This window comes from Arachis hypogaea, chromosome 13, assembly GCF_003086295.3.
Source record: "Arachis hypogaea cultivar Tifrunner chromosome 13, arahy.Tifrunner.gnm2.J5K5, whole genome shotgun sequence".
Taxonomy (NCBI): domain Eukaryota; kingdom Viridiplantae; phylum Streptophyta; class Magnoliopsida; order Fabales; family Fabaceae; genus Arachis; species Arachis hypogaea.
In genome coordinates, this window is record NC_092048.1 from 82,819,746 (window position 1) to 82,838,174 (window position 18,429).

Here is an 18,429-nt window from a genome sequence, read left to right on the forward strand (position 1 = left end):
CATAGAAATGGTCTTGATGCACCCTTGAGAGGAATCTCTCCATCTCCCATGACTCGGAGGTGGAAGCTTTTGCCTTTCCTTTCCTCTTTCTATAGGTTTCTCTGGCTTTTGGTGCCATAAATGGTTATGAAAAAACAAAAAGCTTTAGCTTTTACCACACCACACATAGAAGGTTGCTCGTCCTCGAGCAAAAGAAGAAAAAAGAGAGTTGAGGAAGAAGAAGTAGAGGAGATGGAGTGGGCTTTGTGTTTTGGCGAAGGGGGAGAAGTGGTATTTAGGTTGTGTGAAAATGAAGGAGTGAAGATGGGTTTATATAGGAGTGAGAGGGGTGTGTATGGTTCGGCTATAGAAGGTGGGTTTGGGAGGGAAAGTGGTTTGAATTTGGATGGTGAGGTAGGTGGGGTTTTATGAAGGATGGATGTGAGTGGTGAAGAGAATGGTGGGATTTGATAGGTGATGGGTTTTTTGGGGAAGAGGTATTGAGGTGATTGGTGAATGAGTGAAGAAGAGAGAGAGTGGTGGGGTAGGTGGGGATCCTGTGGGGTCCACAGATCCTGAGGTGTCAAGGATATCTCATTCCTGCACCAAGTGGCATACAAAACGCCCCTTTCTGCCAATCCTGGCATTAAACGCCAGGCTGCTGCCCATTTCTGGCATTTAACGCCAGCTTCTTGCTCATTCCTAGTGTTAAACGCCAGTATGGTGCCCATTTCTGGCGTTAAGCACCCAGAATGGTGCCAGACTGGGCGTTTAATGCCCATTCTGCTACCTTTACTGGCGTTTAAACGCCAGTAACTGTCTCCTCCAGGGTGTTCTATTTTTCATTCTGTTTTTCACTTTGTTTTTGCTTTTTCAATTGTTTTTGTGACTTCACATGATCATCAACCTACAAAAAATATAAAATAATAATAGAAAATAGAAAATTATCATAGAATAGTAACGATTGGGTTGCCTCCCAACAAGCGCTTCTTTAATGTCAGTAGCTTGACAGTGGGCTCTCATGGAGCCTCACAGATGTTCAGAGCAATGTTGGAACCTCCCAACACCAAACTTAGAGTTTGAATGTGGGGGTTCAACACCAAACTTAAAGTTTGGTTGTGGCCTCCCAACACCAAACTTAGAGTTTGACTGTGGGGCTCTGTTTGACTCTGTATTGAGAGAAGCTCTTCGTGCTTCCTCTCCATGGTGACAGAGGGATATCCTTGAGCTTTAAACACAAGGGAGTCTCCATTCACTTGAATGATCAATTCTCCTCTGTCAACATCAATCACAGCCTTTGCTGTGGCTAGGAAGGGTCTGCCAAGGATGATGGATTCATCCATACACTTTCCAGTTTCTAGGATTATGAAATCAGCAGGGATGCAATGGTCCTCAACCTTTACCAAGACATCCTCTACAAGTCCATAAGCCTGTTTCTTTGAATTGTCTGCCATCTCCAGTGAGATTCTTGTAGCTTGTACCTTAATGATCCCTAGCTTCTCCATTACAGAGAGAGGCATAAGGTTTATGCTTGACCCTAGGTCACACAGAGCCTTCTCAAAGGTCATAGTGCCTATGGTACAAGGGATTGAGAACTTTCCAGGGTCCTGTCTCTTTTGAGGTAATCTCTGCCTAGTCAAGTCATCCAGTTCTTTGATGAGCAATTGAGGTTCATCCTCCCAAGTCTCATTACCAAATAACTTGGCATTCAGCTTCATGATTGCTCCAAGGTACTTAGCAACTTGCTCTTCAGTAACATCTTCATCCTCTTCAGAGGAAGAATACTCATCAGAGCTCATGAATGGCAAAAGTAAATTTAATGGAATCTCTATGGTCTCAGTGTGAGCCTCAGACTCCCATGGTTCCTCTTTAGGGAACCCCATGGAGGTCAGTGGGCGTCCATTGAGGTCTTCCTCAGTGGGAATCACTGCCTCTTCCTCCTCTCCATGTTCGGCAATGTGAGATGTGGTTATGGCCTTGCACTCTCTCTTTGGATTTTCTTCTGTGTTGCTTGGGAGAGTACTAGGAGGGAGTTTAGTAATTTTCTTACTCAGCTGACCCAATTGTGCCTCCAAATTTCTAATGGAGGACCTTGTTTCAGTTATGAAACTTTGAGAGGTTTTGATTAGATCAGAGACAATGTTTGTTAAGTCAGAGGGGTTTTGCTTAGAATTCTCTGTTTTTTGCTGAGAAGATGATGGAAAAGGCTTGCTATTGCTAAACCTGTTTCTTCCACCATTATTGTTGTTGAAACCTTGTTGAGGTCTTTGTTGATCCTTCCATGAGAGATTTGGATGATTTCTCCATGAGGGATTATAGGTGTTTCCATAGGGTTCTCCCATGTAATTCACCTCTTCCATTGCAGGGTTCTCAGGATCATAAGCTTCTTCTTCAGAAGATGCTTCCTTAGTACTGCCTGTTGCTCCTTGCATTCCAGACAGACTTTGAGAGATCATATTGACTTGTTGAGTTAATATCTTGTTCTGAGCCAATATGGCATTTAGAGTATCAATCTCAAGAACTCCTTTCTTTTGAGTTGTCCCATTATTCACAGGATTCCTTTCAGAGGTGTACATGAATTGGTTATTTGCAACCATTTCAATGAGTTCTTGAGCTTCTGCAGGCGTCTTCTTCAGATGAAGAGATCCTCCAGCAGAGCTATCCAGTGACATCTTGGATAGTTTAGACAGACCATAATAGAAAATACCTATGATGCTTCATTCTGAAAGCATGTCAGAAGGGCATCTTCTGATCAGTTGCTTGTATCTTTCCCAAGCTTCATAGAGGGATTCACCATCCTTCTGTCTAAAGGTTTGGACTTCCACTCTAAGCTTACTCAATTTTTGAGGTGGAAAGAACTTTGCCAAGAAAGCATTGACTAGCTTTTCCCAAGAGTTCAGGCTTTCTTTAGGTTCTGAATCCAACCATGTTCTAGCTCTGTTTCTTACAGCAAAAGGAAAAAACATAAGTCTGTAGACTTCAGGGTCAACCCCATTGGTCTTGACAGTGTCACAGATTTGCAATAATTCAGCTAAGAACTGATGAGGATCTTCCAATGGAAGTCCATAAAACTTGCAATTCTGTTGCATTAGAGAAACTAATTAAGGCTTAAGCTCAAAGTTGTTTGCTCCAATGGCAGGGATAGAGATGCTTCTCCCATAGAAATTAGGAGTAGGTGCAGTAAAGTCACCAAGCAACTTCCTTGCATTGTTGGCATTGTTGTTTTCGGCTGCCATGGCTTCTTCTTCTTTGAAGAGCTCTGTTAGGCCATCTAGAGAGAGTTGTGCTTTAGCTTCTCTTAGCTTTCTCTTCACGATCCTTTCAGGTTCAGGATCAGCTTGAACAAGTATGCCTTTATCTTTGTTCCTGCTCATATGAAAGAGAAGAGAACATGAAAGTAGGGAATCCTCTCTGTCACAGTATAGAGATTCCTTGAGGTGTCAGAGGAAAAGAAGAATAGAAGGAGGAGGTAGATAGAAGAGAATTCGAACATATAAAGAAGGACAGAGTTCAAATTGCACCTTGAGGAGGAGTGTTAGTTCTTTAAATAAAAGGATGTGAGAAAAGGGGAAGAATTTTCGAAAATAAATTAAAAAGATTTTGAAATAATAAAAAGAAAATTTTGAAAATTTGATTGAGATTTTCGAAAATTAAGTTTGGGAAAGAAATTAAGTGATTTTGAAAAAGATTTTGAAATTAGAAATAAAAAAGATATGATTGAAAATTAATTTTGAAAAAGATGTGATTGAAAAAGATATGATTGAGAAGATATGACTGAAAATCAAATTAAAAAGAGAAAGTTTTAAAACTAAAGTTGATTACTTGACTAACAAGAAATTAAAAGATATGATTCTAAAAATTTAAAAATTGATCCTTTATTAATAGGCAAGTAACAGCTTGAAAATTTTGAAGTAAATCTTGAAATGAAGCAAGGATTTTTGAAAATAGAAAAATAAATATAAAATGGAAAGAAATTGATTTTGAAAGAGATATGATTGAAAAGATACGATTTGAAAAATATTTGATTTTGAAAAATTATGAAAACTTGAAAAAAATGTGAATTAAAAACAAAATCTTCCCTCTAGTGTCATCCTGGCGTCAAACGCCTAGAATGGTGCCCATTCTGGCGTTTAACGCCCAAATCTCTACCTTTTTGGGCGTTAAACGCCCAGCCAGGTGCCCTGGCTGGCGTTTAAACGCCAGTTTTCTTTCTTCACTGGGCGTTTTGAACGACCAGCTTTTTCGGTTTGATTCCTCTACTGAATGTTCTGAATCTTCAATTCTCTGTATTATTGACTTGAAAAGACATAGTTTTAAAAAATATTTTTGAATTTTTGATGATGGGAATCAATAAAAATGCAACTAAGATCAAATAAACAATGCATGTAAGACACCAAACTTAAAAATTTTCATATAAGAGACACTAACAAATTGAGAATGCATATGAGAAACAACAAAACACACAAAACAAGAGAATTTAAAGATCAGAGCACTGAAATCATCAAGAACAACTTGAAGATCAATGAAGAACAATATGTATAAATTCGAAAAATGCAAGAAGAAAGTCATGCAATTGACACCAAACTTAAAAATTGATACTAGACTAAAACAAGAAACATAAAATATTTTTTATTTTTATGGTTTTATAAATTTTTTTTGTGATTTTCGAAAATTATATGGAAAAGAAAATAAAGAGGATCAAAACTTTTAATGAGAACTCCAGGAATCATGCAATGTTAGTCTAAAGCTTCAGTCTAAAAAGGATTAGACATGTTTGGCCAAGCTTTAGCAGGACATTACATTTAATAGCTAAATTGATGAGAATCAATCAGCTTTTGTGATGGTGGGAACATCACCTTGAAACTCAAGAATTCATTCTTAAAAATTCTAAAGAAAAGATACCTAATCTAAGCAACAAGATGAACCGTCAGTTGTCCAAACTCGAACAATCCCCGGCAACGGCGCCAAAAACTTGGTGCACGAAATTGTGATCATCAACAATGGTGCCAAAGGACTTGGAGCTCTCAAACATGAATCACACTTTGTGACAATTCCGCACAACTAACCAGCAAGTGCACTGGGTCGTCCAAGTAATAAACCTTACGTGAGTAAGGCTCGATCCCACGGAGATTGTCGGCATGAAGCAAGCTATGGTCATCTTGTAAATCTCAGTCAGGCGGATTCAAATGGTTATGGAGTTTAAGGTGATGAAAATAAACATAAAATAAAGATAGAGATACTTATGTAATTTTAGATAAGCGTATGAAGATGCTTTGTTCCCCTTGAAGCTTTCCTATTGCCTTCCTCCAATCATTCATACTCCTTTCCATGGCAAGCTTTATCTTGGGCATCACCGTTGTCAATGGCTACATCCCGTCCTCTCAGTAAAAATGGTCCTGATGCTCTGTCACAACATCGGCTAATCAGCTGTCGGTTCTCGATCATGTCAGAATAGGATCCATTGATCCTTTTGCGTCTGTCACACGCCCCACAATCGCGAGTTTGAAGCTCGTCACAGTCATCCCTTCCCAGATCCTACTCAGAATACCATAGACAAGGTTTAGACGTTCCGGATCTCAGGAATTGCCGCCAATAATTCTATCCTATACCACGAAGGTTCCAATCTTAGATTAGAAACCTAAGAGATACGCATTCAAGCCATTGGTAGTAGAACAGAGGTGGTTGTCAGGCACATGTTCATAGGTGAGAATGATGATGAGTGTCACGGATCATCATATTCATCAAGTTGAAGAACGAATGAATATCTTGGAGAAGAAATAGACTTGAGTTGAATAGAAAAACAATAGTACTTGTATTAATTCATGAAGAACAGCAGAGCTCCACACCTTAATCTATGGTGTGTAGAAACTCCACCATTGAAAATACATAAGAACAAGGTCTAGGCATGGCCGTGAGGCCAGCCCCCAAACGTGTCTAAGATAGCATAAGACTTATCAAAGATGAAAATACAATAGCAAAAGGTCCTATTTATAGAGAACTAGTAGCCTAGGATTTACAGAAATCAGTAATTAATGCAGAAATTTTCTTCCGGGCCCACTTGGTATGTGCTTGGACTGAGCATTGAAGCTTCCATGTGTAGAGACTTTTCTTGGAGTTAAATGCCAGCTTTTGTGCCAGTTTGGGCGTTTAACTCCAGCTTTTGTGCCAGTTTTGGAGTTAAACGCCAAAATTCTTGAGCTGACTTGGAATGCCTATTTGGGCCATTAAATCTCGAGTAAAGTATGAACTATTATATATTGCTGGAAATCCCAGGATGTCTACTTTCCAACGCAATTGAGAGCGCACCAATTGGGCTTCCGTTGCTCCAGAAAATCCACTTTGAGTGTAGGGAGGTCAGAATCCAACAGCATCTGTAGTCCTTTTTCAGCCTCTGAATCAGATTTTTGCTCAGGTCTCTCAATTTCAGCCAGAAAATACCTGAAATCACAGAAAAATACACAAACTCATAGTAAAGTCCAGAAGAGTGATTTTTAAATAAAAACTAATAAAAATATAATAAAAACTAATTAAAATATAATAAAAACATACTAAAAACAATGCCAAAAAGCGTATAAATTATCCGCTCATGACACGCCACGAACTCAAGTGGCATGCCCCAATGCCTCTTTGCTCTCTGAATGGCACTGGCGTGCCATTCCTGAGATTCAAGTGGCACGCCTAAGTGAAGAATAGTGAGTGGCGTGCCACACTTCGATACCAAGTGGCACGCCCGATGTAATTGGCCTCCTTCATCCTCTCTGGAAACTTATACCATCGTGCCACACCTAAAGGTTGGCGTGCCACGCCCATGATCTTGTATTGGTTCCAGTAGTTGGCGTGCCACGCCTCAGCCTTCAAGTGGCATGCCATAGTGACATGCTTGGGTTGGCATGCCACGCCTTCGACACCAAGTGGCACGCCCTGTCCTTGCTTTTGTTATCTTTGTGCATTGGCGTGCCACGCCTGGTTTCTCAAGTGGCACGCCTAAGTGAGGTTGAGCGGTTGGCGTGCCATGCCTTCAACTTCAAGTGGCACGCCCAGTCTTCAATTGCCTTCAGCCCCTTCTCTGGATTATTGTTCCAGCGTGCCACGCCATGCTGTTCAAGTGGCATGCCCATGGATTTGTGAACTCTTCAAGCTTGACGTGCCACGCATGGGTTCTCAAGTAGCACGCCCAGGTGACTTCTTGGAGCTGGCGTTCCACGCCTTCGATACCAAGTGGCACGTCATAGTGGAGGTTCTTCTTGGAATGGCGAGTTGGCGTGCCACGCCCCTCTGCTCAAGTGGCACGCCCATAGTAGTTGATGGGTTACGCGTGCCACGCCCAACCTGGCGTGCCACACCCCTTTTGTGTCCTCCATTGTTGCTCTCTGGAATTTTGTACTAGCGTGCCACGCCCAGTCCCTGGCGTGCCACGCCTACATGCATGCTAGGATCTCCCCTCTGAAATTTAGTACTAGCGTGCCATGCCTAGCTCCTGGCGTGCCACGCCAGTGCATTTTTGTGGCGTTTATTCCCAAGTGGCATGCCAGTTTCACACACCCAGCTTCTTGTTTGTCTTCTACCCATTTTTTATGCCTTTTCACCTGAAATTCAGCACAACTCATCTCAAAGTAGTGTACCATAATATTCATCAAATAATACATGAATTGTACCGATCAAATGAGATTTATGCTCTTTTATGGTCTTCTTTATACAAGAAAGAAGGGTAGATGATGCAAGTCATCACAAATCAAGGACATAATGGTTTTTTACTTAGGGTAAATAATGTGCTTAAAATTAGAACAAAGGGGAATTAAAGGCTCAAAAGTGGTTTACAAAGGTAGATGTAAGGGTTGGCCATATGGGTTAAGTGAGCTTAACCAAGAAAATGGACTCAATCATACTAGATGAATACAAAACACCAACTATAGGACATAAAGATTAAAGCAAATCTAAGATTACAATCATAAAAGGAGTTTATCACACAAGAACAAAATTTTGTGGTTGATAATGTGCAACCATCCATTTAAGGCTTAAATCTCACTAGATATTTTGTTCAAGCCCTTTTCTTTGTTCCACAACAAAGAAATACTTCAAGCAAGTTCAAAAAAACATATTTTCGAATCTAATCAATGGAATGCCCAAAAAGGGTATTTCTTGAAAATTCTTTGTTGTTTTACCAAACTTATTTAATATAACATGCAACATGCAAGTATTTACTATCATATAACTATAAGCATTAAAGAGATATATACAAACAAACCAAACCAAACAAAATGCAAACAAGAACAAGAATTGCAAAAATTTGAAGAAACAGAACAAAAAGGAGTGTTGCAAAGTGTCTAAGAAAAGAAATTTTACCCCCTTGAAGTTGGCGATTCTCTCCCACACTTAAATAATGCACGGTTCTCCGTGCATGCACATGATCCGGGGGTGAAGGACTGTGAGGCTCCACATTCAGCTGGTGGGCTCCGGGGTTCCAGTTGCTCTATATAAACAAATAAACAACAATTGAGGAGAAGTAAGTTGTGTGGTATGATGAAAGGCAATGTGTGTATTCTAAATGCACGCACAATTTATAACACAAACATTGGCGGGGTAAAACAAAAACTACACAATCAAAAGAAATAGCATGTTCCTCAATCAAGTAGTCCTAGGTTGTAAATGAAGAATAAGCAACAACCAAGGTACAAACAACATCGGTAACCACAACTAAAGTGAATTGAATATATAAGACATTGGTTATTGAAGTTGTGCAAGTGAAAGCACAAAATTGATGTAAAATAGCACAACAACAACAACCAATCCAATGATGAAAAGAGACTACTTATTCATCCTTAGGAATAAGGAAATAATCACATGTATAAGGTGCTTGTTACAAAAAGTGACAAGTCTTGATAAGAATCAAGTCAAGTCACTCAAAAAAATGCAAAGCATTAACAAGGTACAAATACCTTGTTATGTGATTATATTCACTTAAGAACCATGATGACTAAGTAGTTCAACTCAATTCACTAAAATAAAAGTGCACAATTCATAATGCCAAACAAGGATAAAGTCTAACACATATGGTTGCGTCAACATATGAATCAAACTCACAATTTATCTAGGCAATTAAACAAGGCTTTAATACTTAGTGCACATATTCATTAACAATTAAACCAAAATTTAAGCAAAAAGCAACCCAATCAACATGTAACACCCTAATATACAAATCCTTATGCTCGAGTCATAAGTCAATGATAATAAGGTGGTACGACTCTCAAGGTGGATTTTTAATACATAAATATAAGTATAATTGAAGGAATATTAATCGAGAAGCCTGAAAAGAGTAAAAATAAAATCATGAAGTTGCATCACTCACGCATCAATAACTAAAAGATAATGCGTGAAGTCGAAAGCGATACACAGATAAAGGCATAAAGGAGAATAAGAGAAGGATAGTATATAGATATATAATATAAGTAAATAGCCACTAGTCACGACCCGCAAAGTTTAGGCCGGCTAGGGTACAGTATGAAAGTAGTTGATAACAGAATCTCCTAATCTCTCCCAATGGAAACATACGAGCCTCTATAGGCCAGTTCAAAAGAGTTCAGTACATAATAAAGCTTTCCAATAAAGGTGGAGATATTCTAAGCAAAATATAAAGTAGAGAATATAAAGATCTTCGCCAGGGAGCTCAAATTATCTCATTTAATAATCATCATCATTATTCAATCACATCAACAATTCGTCTCATCAAGAACAGCCCTCAGCATCCACCGACATCAGCATGAGGGACCTCTCAGTTGTACAAACACAAGCAGTACAGGCAAGTAATACACAATTAAAGTACAAGTAGAACAAGTAGCATATAATCAGGTAACATAGCATATATGATATCATCTGTCGGTTATATAGCCAACCCAACACGTCCTGGTAGGTAACCATGGACAGAAACACCCATCGTGGAGCATGTAGGTTTGAGCTACAACCCCCTTGCTACTATCCGCTCAACCCAGAGGCAGTGGAATAACGACTACTGCGGCTACTACCCAGGCGGGTATTTAAAAGTTAAACCTGGAGCGAGTGGGATCACCACTACTGCCGCTTCTACCCAGGCGTCACAGTCTCTGACCTGGAGCAAGTGGGATGAACCCAACCCTTGCTACTGCCCAGGTATCTCAAATATATATTCATTCAATCTCAATTCATATTATCAATCTTCATTGTTACCAAAACTCAAACATTAACCTGGAGCAAGCGGGACGAACCGTCACCCTTACTACTACCCATATGATCCTACTCATGATATCCAAGAGGAGCAAGAGTCAAGGGATCGTCTCAAGGAAGCATTGGATCAATTTCAAGCAACCATGGAGTGTGTTGTGCAACAAATGGAAAGAATGGGAAATATTGAACCACCACAACTCTACCTAAAAGAACCACCTTCCGACTGTAATACCTTTCCCTCAAACAATGAACCCTCTCTTCCACTATCACCTCCCGATGAAGCCTTTATGCTAGAATTAAGGGATCTTGAATCTCACAGCTTAAGGCAACACGAGGAAGATGAAAAGAAATTTGAGGAGTTAAGAGCAAAAATGGCTATCATGGTAGAAGCCATTGGCAACATAGTCTCATCCCGCCTAAGCCTATGCGATCAAGGCACTTCCATTGTGGAATGTGGAGAAGCAACCAAGGAACTTAGTGAGGAAGTGAACTTGAAGCTCCAAGGTGAAGAAGATGAGTTAAAGCAAGAAATGCAATAAGAGGAGGAGGTAGAGATTATTGAACAAGAGGAAGAAGTTGTTGAAGACTTAGAAGATGCGGAACCACCTTGGGAGTCTAGGATTGGAGAAAACCCCTCCAAGATGATTGAATTTGATGCTAAGGAGGAATGTGCACAACCTCCGAGGCATATCCCTTATGAAGAATTAGATGGGATAGAGCAAGAATTGAGTCCCCTTGGTGATCAAGATCAAGCATCAAGTCTTAGTGGTGAAGAATATTTTGAGCATAAAGAACCTTCTTCCGTTGGGTTTGGAAGTGTTGTGGAGGTAAATTTTTCTTACCCTCCCAATTATGACTTGAGTAAGGGAAAAGGCTTAGATAAAATTGTTGAACAAAGGATTACATTTGAGGAAACTTGTGAAGAGGTGGAAGTCCTTAGAAAAAGGAGGATGGGAATTGAATACGCTTTGTCTAGGTTACCATCTACTCCTACATTTGAGTGGGTAAAATTCATTTCTATTACCTTTATTATCCCACTCAAATATGGCTTGCTTGAAACGGATGGTCAACTTAGGATGCTTTGTGGGATGAAGCGTAAAAGAAAGATGTTTCGTGGTTGGCGTTGCAAATCAAGGCTCATTAGGGTTGATGCATCAAACATGAAATACAAAGGTTGGACTAGTGCTCAATTGGATGGGTCTAGGAGAATAGTTTGGTGCTTCCATGAGAATTAATCTCTCTTGCCACCCAGAGGAAGTCACTGATGAGCGGATAATTTATACGCTTTTTGGTATTGTTTTTAGGTAGTTTTTAATATGTTTTAGTCACTTTTTAGTATATTTGTATTAGTTTTTAGGCAAAATTCATATTTCTGGACTTTACTATGAGTTTGTGTGTTTTTACGTGATTTCAGGTATTTTCTGACTGAAATTGAGGGAGCTGAGCAAAAATTTGATTCAGGCTGAAAAAGAACTGCTGATGTTGTTGGATTCTGACCTCCCTGCACTCGGAATGGATTTTTTGGAGCTACAGGAGTCCAATTGGCGCGCTCTCAATTGGGTTGGAAAGTAGACATCCAGGGCATTCCAGCAATATATAATAGTCCATACTTTGCGTGAAGATAGACAACATAATCTGGCGTTCAGCGCCAGAAACAGGTTACAAGTTGGAGTTCAACGCCAGAAACAGGTTACAACCTGGCGTTCAACTCCAGAAACAGCCCAGGCACATGAGAAGCTTAAGTCTCAGCCCCAGCACACACCAAGTGGGCCCCAGAAGTGGATTTTTGCACTATCCATCTTAGTTTACTCATTTTCTGTAAACCTAGGTTACTAGTTTAGTATTTAAACAACTTTTAGAGATTTATTTTGTATCTCATGACTTTTTAGATATGAACTTTGTACTCTTTGACGGCATGAGTCTCTAAACTCCATTGTTGGGGGTGAGGAGCTATGCTGTGTCTCGATGAATTAATGTAATTATTTCTGTTTTCTATTCAAACACGCTTGTTTCTATCTAAGATGTTCATTCGCACTTCAATATGATGGATGTGATGATCCGTGACATTCATCACCATTCTCAACCTATGAACGCGTGACTGACAACCACCTCCGTTCTACCTTCGATTGAATGAGTATCTCTTGGATTCCTTAATCAAAATCTTCGTGGTATAAGCTAGAATCCATTGGCAGCATTCTTGAGAATCTGGAAAGTCTAAACCTTGTCTGTGGTATTTCGAGTAGAATTCAGGGATTGAATGACTGTGACAAGCTTCAAACTCACAAGGGTTGGGCGTAGTGACAGACGCAAAAGGATCAATGGATCCTATTCCAGCATGAGTGAGAACCGACAGATGATTAGCCGTGCAGTGACAGCGAACCTGGACCATTTTTACTGAGAGGATGGATGGTAGCCATTGACAACGGTAATCCACCAACACACAGCTTGCCATAGGAGGAACCTTGCGTGCGTGAAGAAGAAGACAGGGGGAAAGCAGAGATTTAGAAGATAAAGCATCTCCAAAACTCCAACATATTCTCCATTACTGCATAACAAGTATTTATTTCATGCTCTTTTATTCTTCGCAATTCAAACTGATAATTATAATTGATATCCTGACTAAGAGTTACAAGATAACCATAGATTGCTTCAAGCCAACAATCTCCGTGGTATTCGACCCTTACTCACGTAAGGTATTACTTGGACGACCCAGTGCACTTGCTGGTTAGTTGTGCGATAGTAATATTGACATTGACATACACAATTTCGTGCACCAAGTTTTTGGCGCCGTTGCCGGGGATTGTTCGAGTTTGGACAACTGACGGTTTATTTTGTTGCTTAGATTAGGAAATTTTTTTTTTTGGTTTAGAGTCTTCAATTATTGTTTTTGGTTGAAATTTTTACAATCCTTATTTTCTCTTTTTAATTTTTCGAAAATTTTATAAACTGATAACTGAGTTTTTCTGTTTGAGTTTAGTTTTATATTTTAAGTTTGGTGTCAATTGCATGTTTTTATTTTCTTTTAAATTTTTGAAATTGTGTTCATTGTTCTTTCTTAATCTTCAAGTTGTTCTTGTTTATTTTCCTTGTTTTATCTTTAGTTTTTCTTGTTTTATGATTTTTCTTGTTTTTCTTGTGCATTTTCGAATTATTAGTATCTAAAAAAAATTTATTTATTAAATACCTTATTAAAACATGTTAAATTTATAGCTCAATTGGTTAGAGCGTTGTGCTTATGTTCTTGGTAATTGGCTATCTTCTTTTTAAAACTTTTTCAAAAATAATTTTTCTTTAAATAAATCTTGTCCCAAACTTTAACTTTTCTTTAGTTTTCAAAAATTTTATTTTGGTTTTCTAAAAAATTTAAGTTTCGTGTTCTTTCTTCATGTTCTTGTGTTCTTTTAAGTCTTCAAAGTGTTCTTGAGTCTTCCTTGTGTTTTGATCTTAAAATTTTTAAGTTTGGTGTTCCTTGGTGTTTTCCCTCCAAAATTTTCGAAAACAAGGAGCATTAGATCTAAAAATTTTAAGTTGTGTGTCTTTTGTGTGTTTTTCTTTTTCATCATAAAATTCAAAAATAAAAAAATATCTTCTCTAACTATTTTTTAGCAAATATTTCGCAATTTTTCAAAAAAATTCAGATTTTTATTTTAAAATTTCTATTTTATCTTATCTTAGTTTTAAAAAAATTTCAAAATTCAAATTTTTTCAAAAAAAAATCATACCTTTTTCAAAATTTTATCTTATCTTATTTCAAATTTCAACTTTCAACTTCCAAAATTTTTAAATTCAAATTTCAAAATTTAAGATTCAAAATCTAATTTTCAAATTTAAAAAATCAAATCTTTTCAAAATTTAAATCTTTTTCAAATCATTATCTTATATTGTTGACTTTTTCGAAAATTCAAAAATTCAATTTTCAATATTTCAAATTTCAAATTTCAAAATTTCAAATTTCAAATTTCAAATTTCAAAATTTAATTTTGAAATTTAAAATTTAAATTTCAAAACTTTTTAATTTAAATTCCTTATCTTCTCTTACCTAGCTTATCTTATCTTTTCTAATATCAAATCTTAAAATCAAATCTTTTTCATATCTTTTCTTCTTTTTTATTTTATTTTATTTTCTTACAAGTATCTTTAATTTTAAGACATATCTTTTTCAAAAATTCCTAACCAATTTCTCTCTCTTCATTTTTTTCGAAAATCCTCACCCACATCTTTTTCAAATCTTTTTAATTAATTAATATAGTTTTCAATTTTCTTTTATTTCTTTTTCTTCTAATTTTCGAAATTATAGTCAATTTTTCATTTATTTTATTTTGTTTTGTTTTAATTTCGGTTTTCAAAAAAAATATTTTAATTGCAATCTGCATCATCTCCCTTTCTCCATCATGGATCTAAGTGGAAATGACCAGTCCAGAAGGACTCTGGGGTCATATGCTAACCCCACTACTGCTGCATATAGGAGTAATATCTGTATACCCTCCATCAAGGTAGGCAGTTTTGAGCTAAATCCTCAGCTCATTGTCATAGTGCAGCAAAACTGCCAGTATTTCAGTCTTCCACAGGAAGAACCTACTGAGTTTCTGGCACAATTCTTGCAAATTACTGACATAGTACGTGACAAGGAGGTAGATCAGGATGTATACAGGCTGTTACTGTTTCCGTTTACTGTAAAAGATCAAGCTAAAAGGTGGTTAAATAACCAACCCACAGCAAGCATAAGAACATGGAAACAGTTAGCAGACAAATTCCTGAATCAATATTTTCCTCCAAAAAGGATGACACAGCTAAGGCTGGACATCCAAGGCTTTAAACAAGAGGATGATGAATCCCTTTATAATGTCTGGGAGAGATACAGAAGGATGCTAAGGAAATGCCCCTCTGAAATGTTTTCAGAGTGGGTGCAATTAGACATCTTCTACTATGGGCTTACAGAGAGAGCTCAGGTATCTCTAGACCACTCAGCTGGTGGATCTATACACATGAGGAAAACTATTGAAGAGGCTCAAGAGCTTATTGATATAGTTGCTAGAAATCAGCATTTGTACATAAGTAGTGGGTCCTCCACAAAAGAAGAAGCCAAAGCAGTATCTACTGAGCTTGGTCCTCCAGAACAGGTTGCTGAACTCAGTCAACAATTGTGTTTTCTAACAAAACAGCTAGCAGAATTCAAGGAGATGCTACAAGACACTAAAAATGCTAATAAAAATATGGAAGCACAGTTGAATCAGACAAAACAGCAGTTATCAAAGCAGATAACAGACGAGTGCCAGGAAGTTCAATTAAGAAGTGGGAAGACATTAAATACCTCACTTCAGAGTAGCAGAAAGTCAAGAAAAGAACAACTAACAGAGGATGAGCAAAATACCATCCAAAATCCCTCTGAGGACAGTAAGAGCCCAGAGAGGAATAATTCTGGCGTTCAAACACCAGAAAAGGATGCAAAGTTGGCGTTAAACACCCAACCCACGCACAGTTCTGGCGTTCAAACGCCAGAAACAGGCAAGGTGTTGGCGTCAAACGCCCAATGGAAGCTCAGTTCTGGCATTCAAACGCCAGGAACAAGCAAGGAACTGGCGTCCAATGCCAATCCAGCTTCCAACTCTGGCATTCAATTCCCAGTGAGGGATCAGACACACACAAGTGCTGATAACAACCCCTCTAAAAAGGCTTCTCCAACCACCTTTGTAGGAAATAAACCTGCAGCAACTAAGGTTGAAGAATACAAAGCCAAAATACCTTATCCTCAAAAACTCCACCAAGAGGAGCAGGATAAGCAATTTGCTCGCTTTGCAGACTATCTCAGGACACTTGAAATAAAGATTCCGTTTACAGAGGCACTTGAGCAAATACCCTCTTATGCCAAGTTCATGAAAGAGATCTTGAGTCATAAGAAGGATTGGAGAGAAACTGAAAGAGTTCTCCTCACTGAAGAATGTAGTGCAGTCATTCTGAAAAGCTTCCCAGAAAAACTTAAGGATCCCGGAAGCTTTCTGATACCATGCATATTAGAGGGTAATTGCACCAAGACAGCTTTATGTGATCTTGGGGCAAGCATCAACCTAATACCTGCATCTACTATCAGAAAGCTTGGTTTAACTGAAGAAGTTAAACCAACCCGGATATGTCTCCAACTTGCTGATGGGTCCATTAAATACCCATCAGGCATGATTGAAGACATGATTGTCAGGGTTGGGCCATTCGCCTTCCCCACTGACTTTGTAGTACTGGAAATAGAGGAGCACAAGAGTGCTACTCTCATTCTAGGAAGACCTTTCCTAGCAACTGGACGAACTCTAATTGATGTCCAAAAGGGGGAAGTAACCCTGAGAGTCAATGAGGATGAGTTTAAGTTGAATGCTGTCAAGGCTATGCAGCATCCAGACACACCAAAAGACTGCATGAAAGTTGATCTTATTGACTCTCTGGTAGAGGGGATCAACATGGCTGAAAGTCTCGAATCAGAGCTGGAAGACATCTTTAAAGATGTGCAGCCTGATCTGGAGGATTCAGAGGAATTGAAAGAGCCTCTGAAACTTCCTCAGGAAGAGAAAAAACCTCCTAAACCCGAGCTCAAACCATTACCACCATCCCTGAAATATGCATTTCTGGGAGAAGGTGACACTTTTCCAGTGATCATAAGCTTTGCTTTAAATCCACAGGAAGAGGAAGCACTAATTCAGGTGCTAAGGACACACAAGACAACTCTTGGGTGGTCCATAGGTGACCTTAAAGGCATAAGCCCAGCTAGATGCATGCATAAGATCCTATTGGAGGATGATGCTAAGCCAGTGGTTCAACCACAGAGGCAGCTAAATCCAGCCATGAAGGAAGTGGTGTAGAAAGAGGTCACCAAATAACTGGAGGCTGGGATTATTTATCCTATTTCTGATAGCCCCTGGGTGAGCCCTGTCCAAGTTGTCCCCAAAAAAGGAGGCATGACAGTGGTTCATAATGAAAAAAATGAACTGGTTCCTACAAAAACAGTTACAGGGTGGCGCATGTGTATTGACTACAGAAGGCTCAATACAGCCACCAGAAAGGATCATTTTCCTTTAGCATTCATAGACCAGATGCTAGAAAGACTAGCAGGTCATGATTATTACTGCTTTTTGGATGGCTATTCAGGCTACAACCAAATTGCAGTAGATCCCCAGGATCAAGAGAAAACAGCATTCACATGTCCATCTGGAGTGTTTGCTTACAGAAGGATGCCATTTGGGCTGTGTAATGCGCCTGCAACCTTTCAAAGATGCATGCTCTCTATTTTCTCTGATATGGTAGAAAATTTTCTGGAAGTCTTCATGGATGACTTCTCAGTATATGGAGACTCATTCAGCTCCTGTCTTGACCACCTGACACTGGTTCTGAAAAGATGCCAAGAGACCAACCTAGTTTTAAACTGGAAAAAATGTCACTTTATGGTGACTGAAGGAATTGTCCTTGGGCATAAAATTTCGAACAAGGGAATAGAGGTGGATCAAGCTAAGGTAGAGGTGATTGAAAAATTACCATCACCTGCCAATGTTAAGGCAATCAGAAGCTTTCTGGGGCATGCAGGATTCTATAGGAGGTTTATAAAGGATTTTTCAAAAATCGCAAAACCTCTGAGCAATTTGCTAGTTGCTGACACACCATTTGTGTTTGACACAGAGTGTCTGCAGGTGTTTGAAACCTTGAAAGCTAAGCTGGTCACAGCACCAGTTATTTCTGCACCAGACTGGACATTACCATTTGAACTAATGTGTGATGCCAGTGACCATGCCATTGGTGCAGTACTGGGACAGAGGCATAACAAGCTTCTGCATGTCATTTATTATGCTAGCCGCGTTTTAAATGATGCCCAGAAAAATTACACAATCACAGAAAAAGAATTGTTTACAGTGGTTTATACCATTGACAAGTTTAGATCATACTTAGTAGGATCAAAAGTGATTGTGTATATTGACCATGCTGCTCTTAAATATCTACTCACAAAGCAGGATTCAAAATCCAGGCTCATAAGATGGGTGTTACTTCTACAAGAGTTTGATATAGAAATAAGAGACAGAAGAGGGACAGAGAACCAAGTGGCTGATCATCTGTCCCGGATAGAGCCAGTAGAAGGGACGTCCTTCCCCTCTATTGAGATCTCTGAAACCTTTCCGGATGAGTAACTGTTTGCCATCCAGGAAACACCATGGTTTGCAGACATTGCAAACTATAAAGCTGCAAGATTCATACCCAAGGAGTACAGCAAGCAACAAAAGA

General features: G+C 38.8%; 1 non-coding gene across 1 annotated transcript; it reads left to right on the plus strand.

Annotated features, from left to right (window-relative positions):
- The first annotated feature begins 2,705 nt into the window (after window positions 1-2,705).
- On the plus strand, window positions 2,706-2,813 carry LOC112740071 (small nucleolar RNA R71). The gene has a single exon (XR_003171005.1). It is a non-coding gene; the product is annotated as a small nucleolar RNA R71 (small nucleolar RNA).
- The last annotated feature ends 15,616 nt before the right edge of the window (window positions 2,814-18,429 follow it).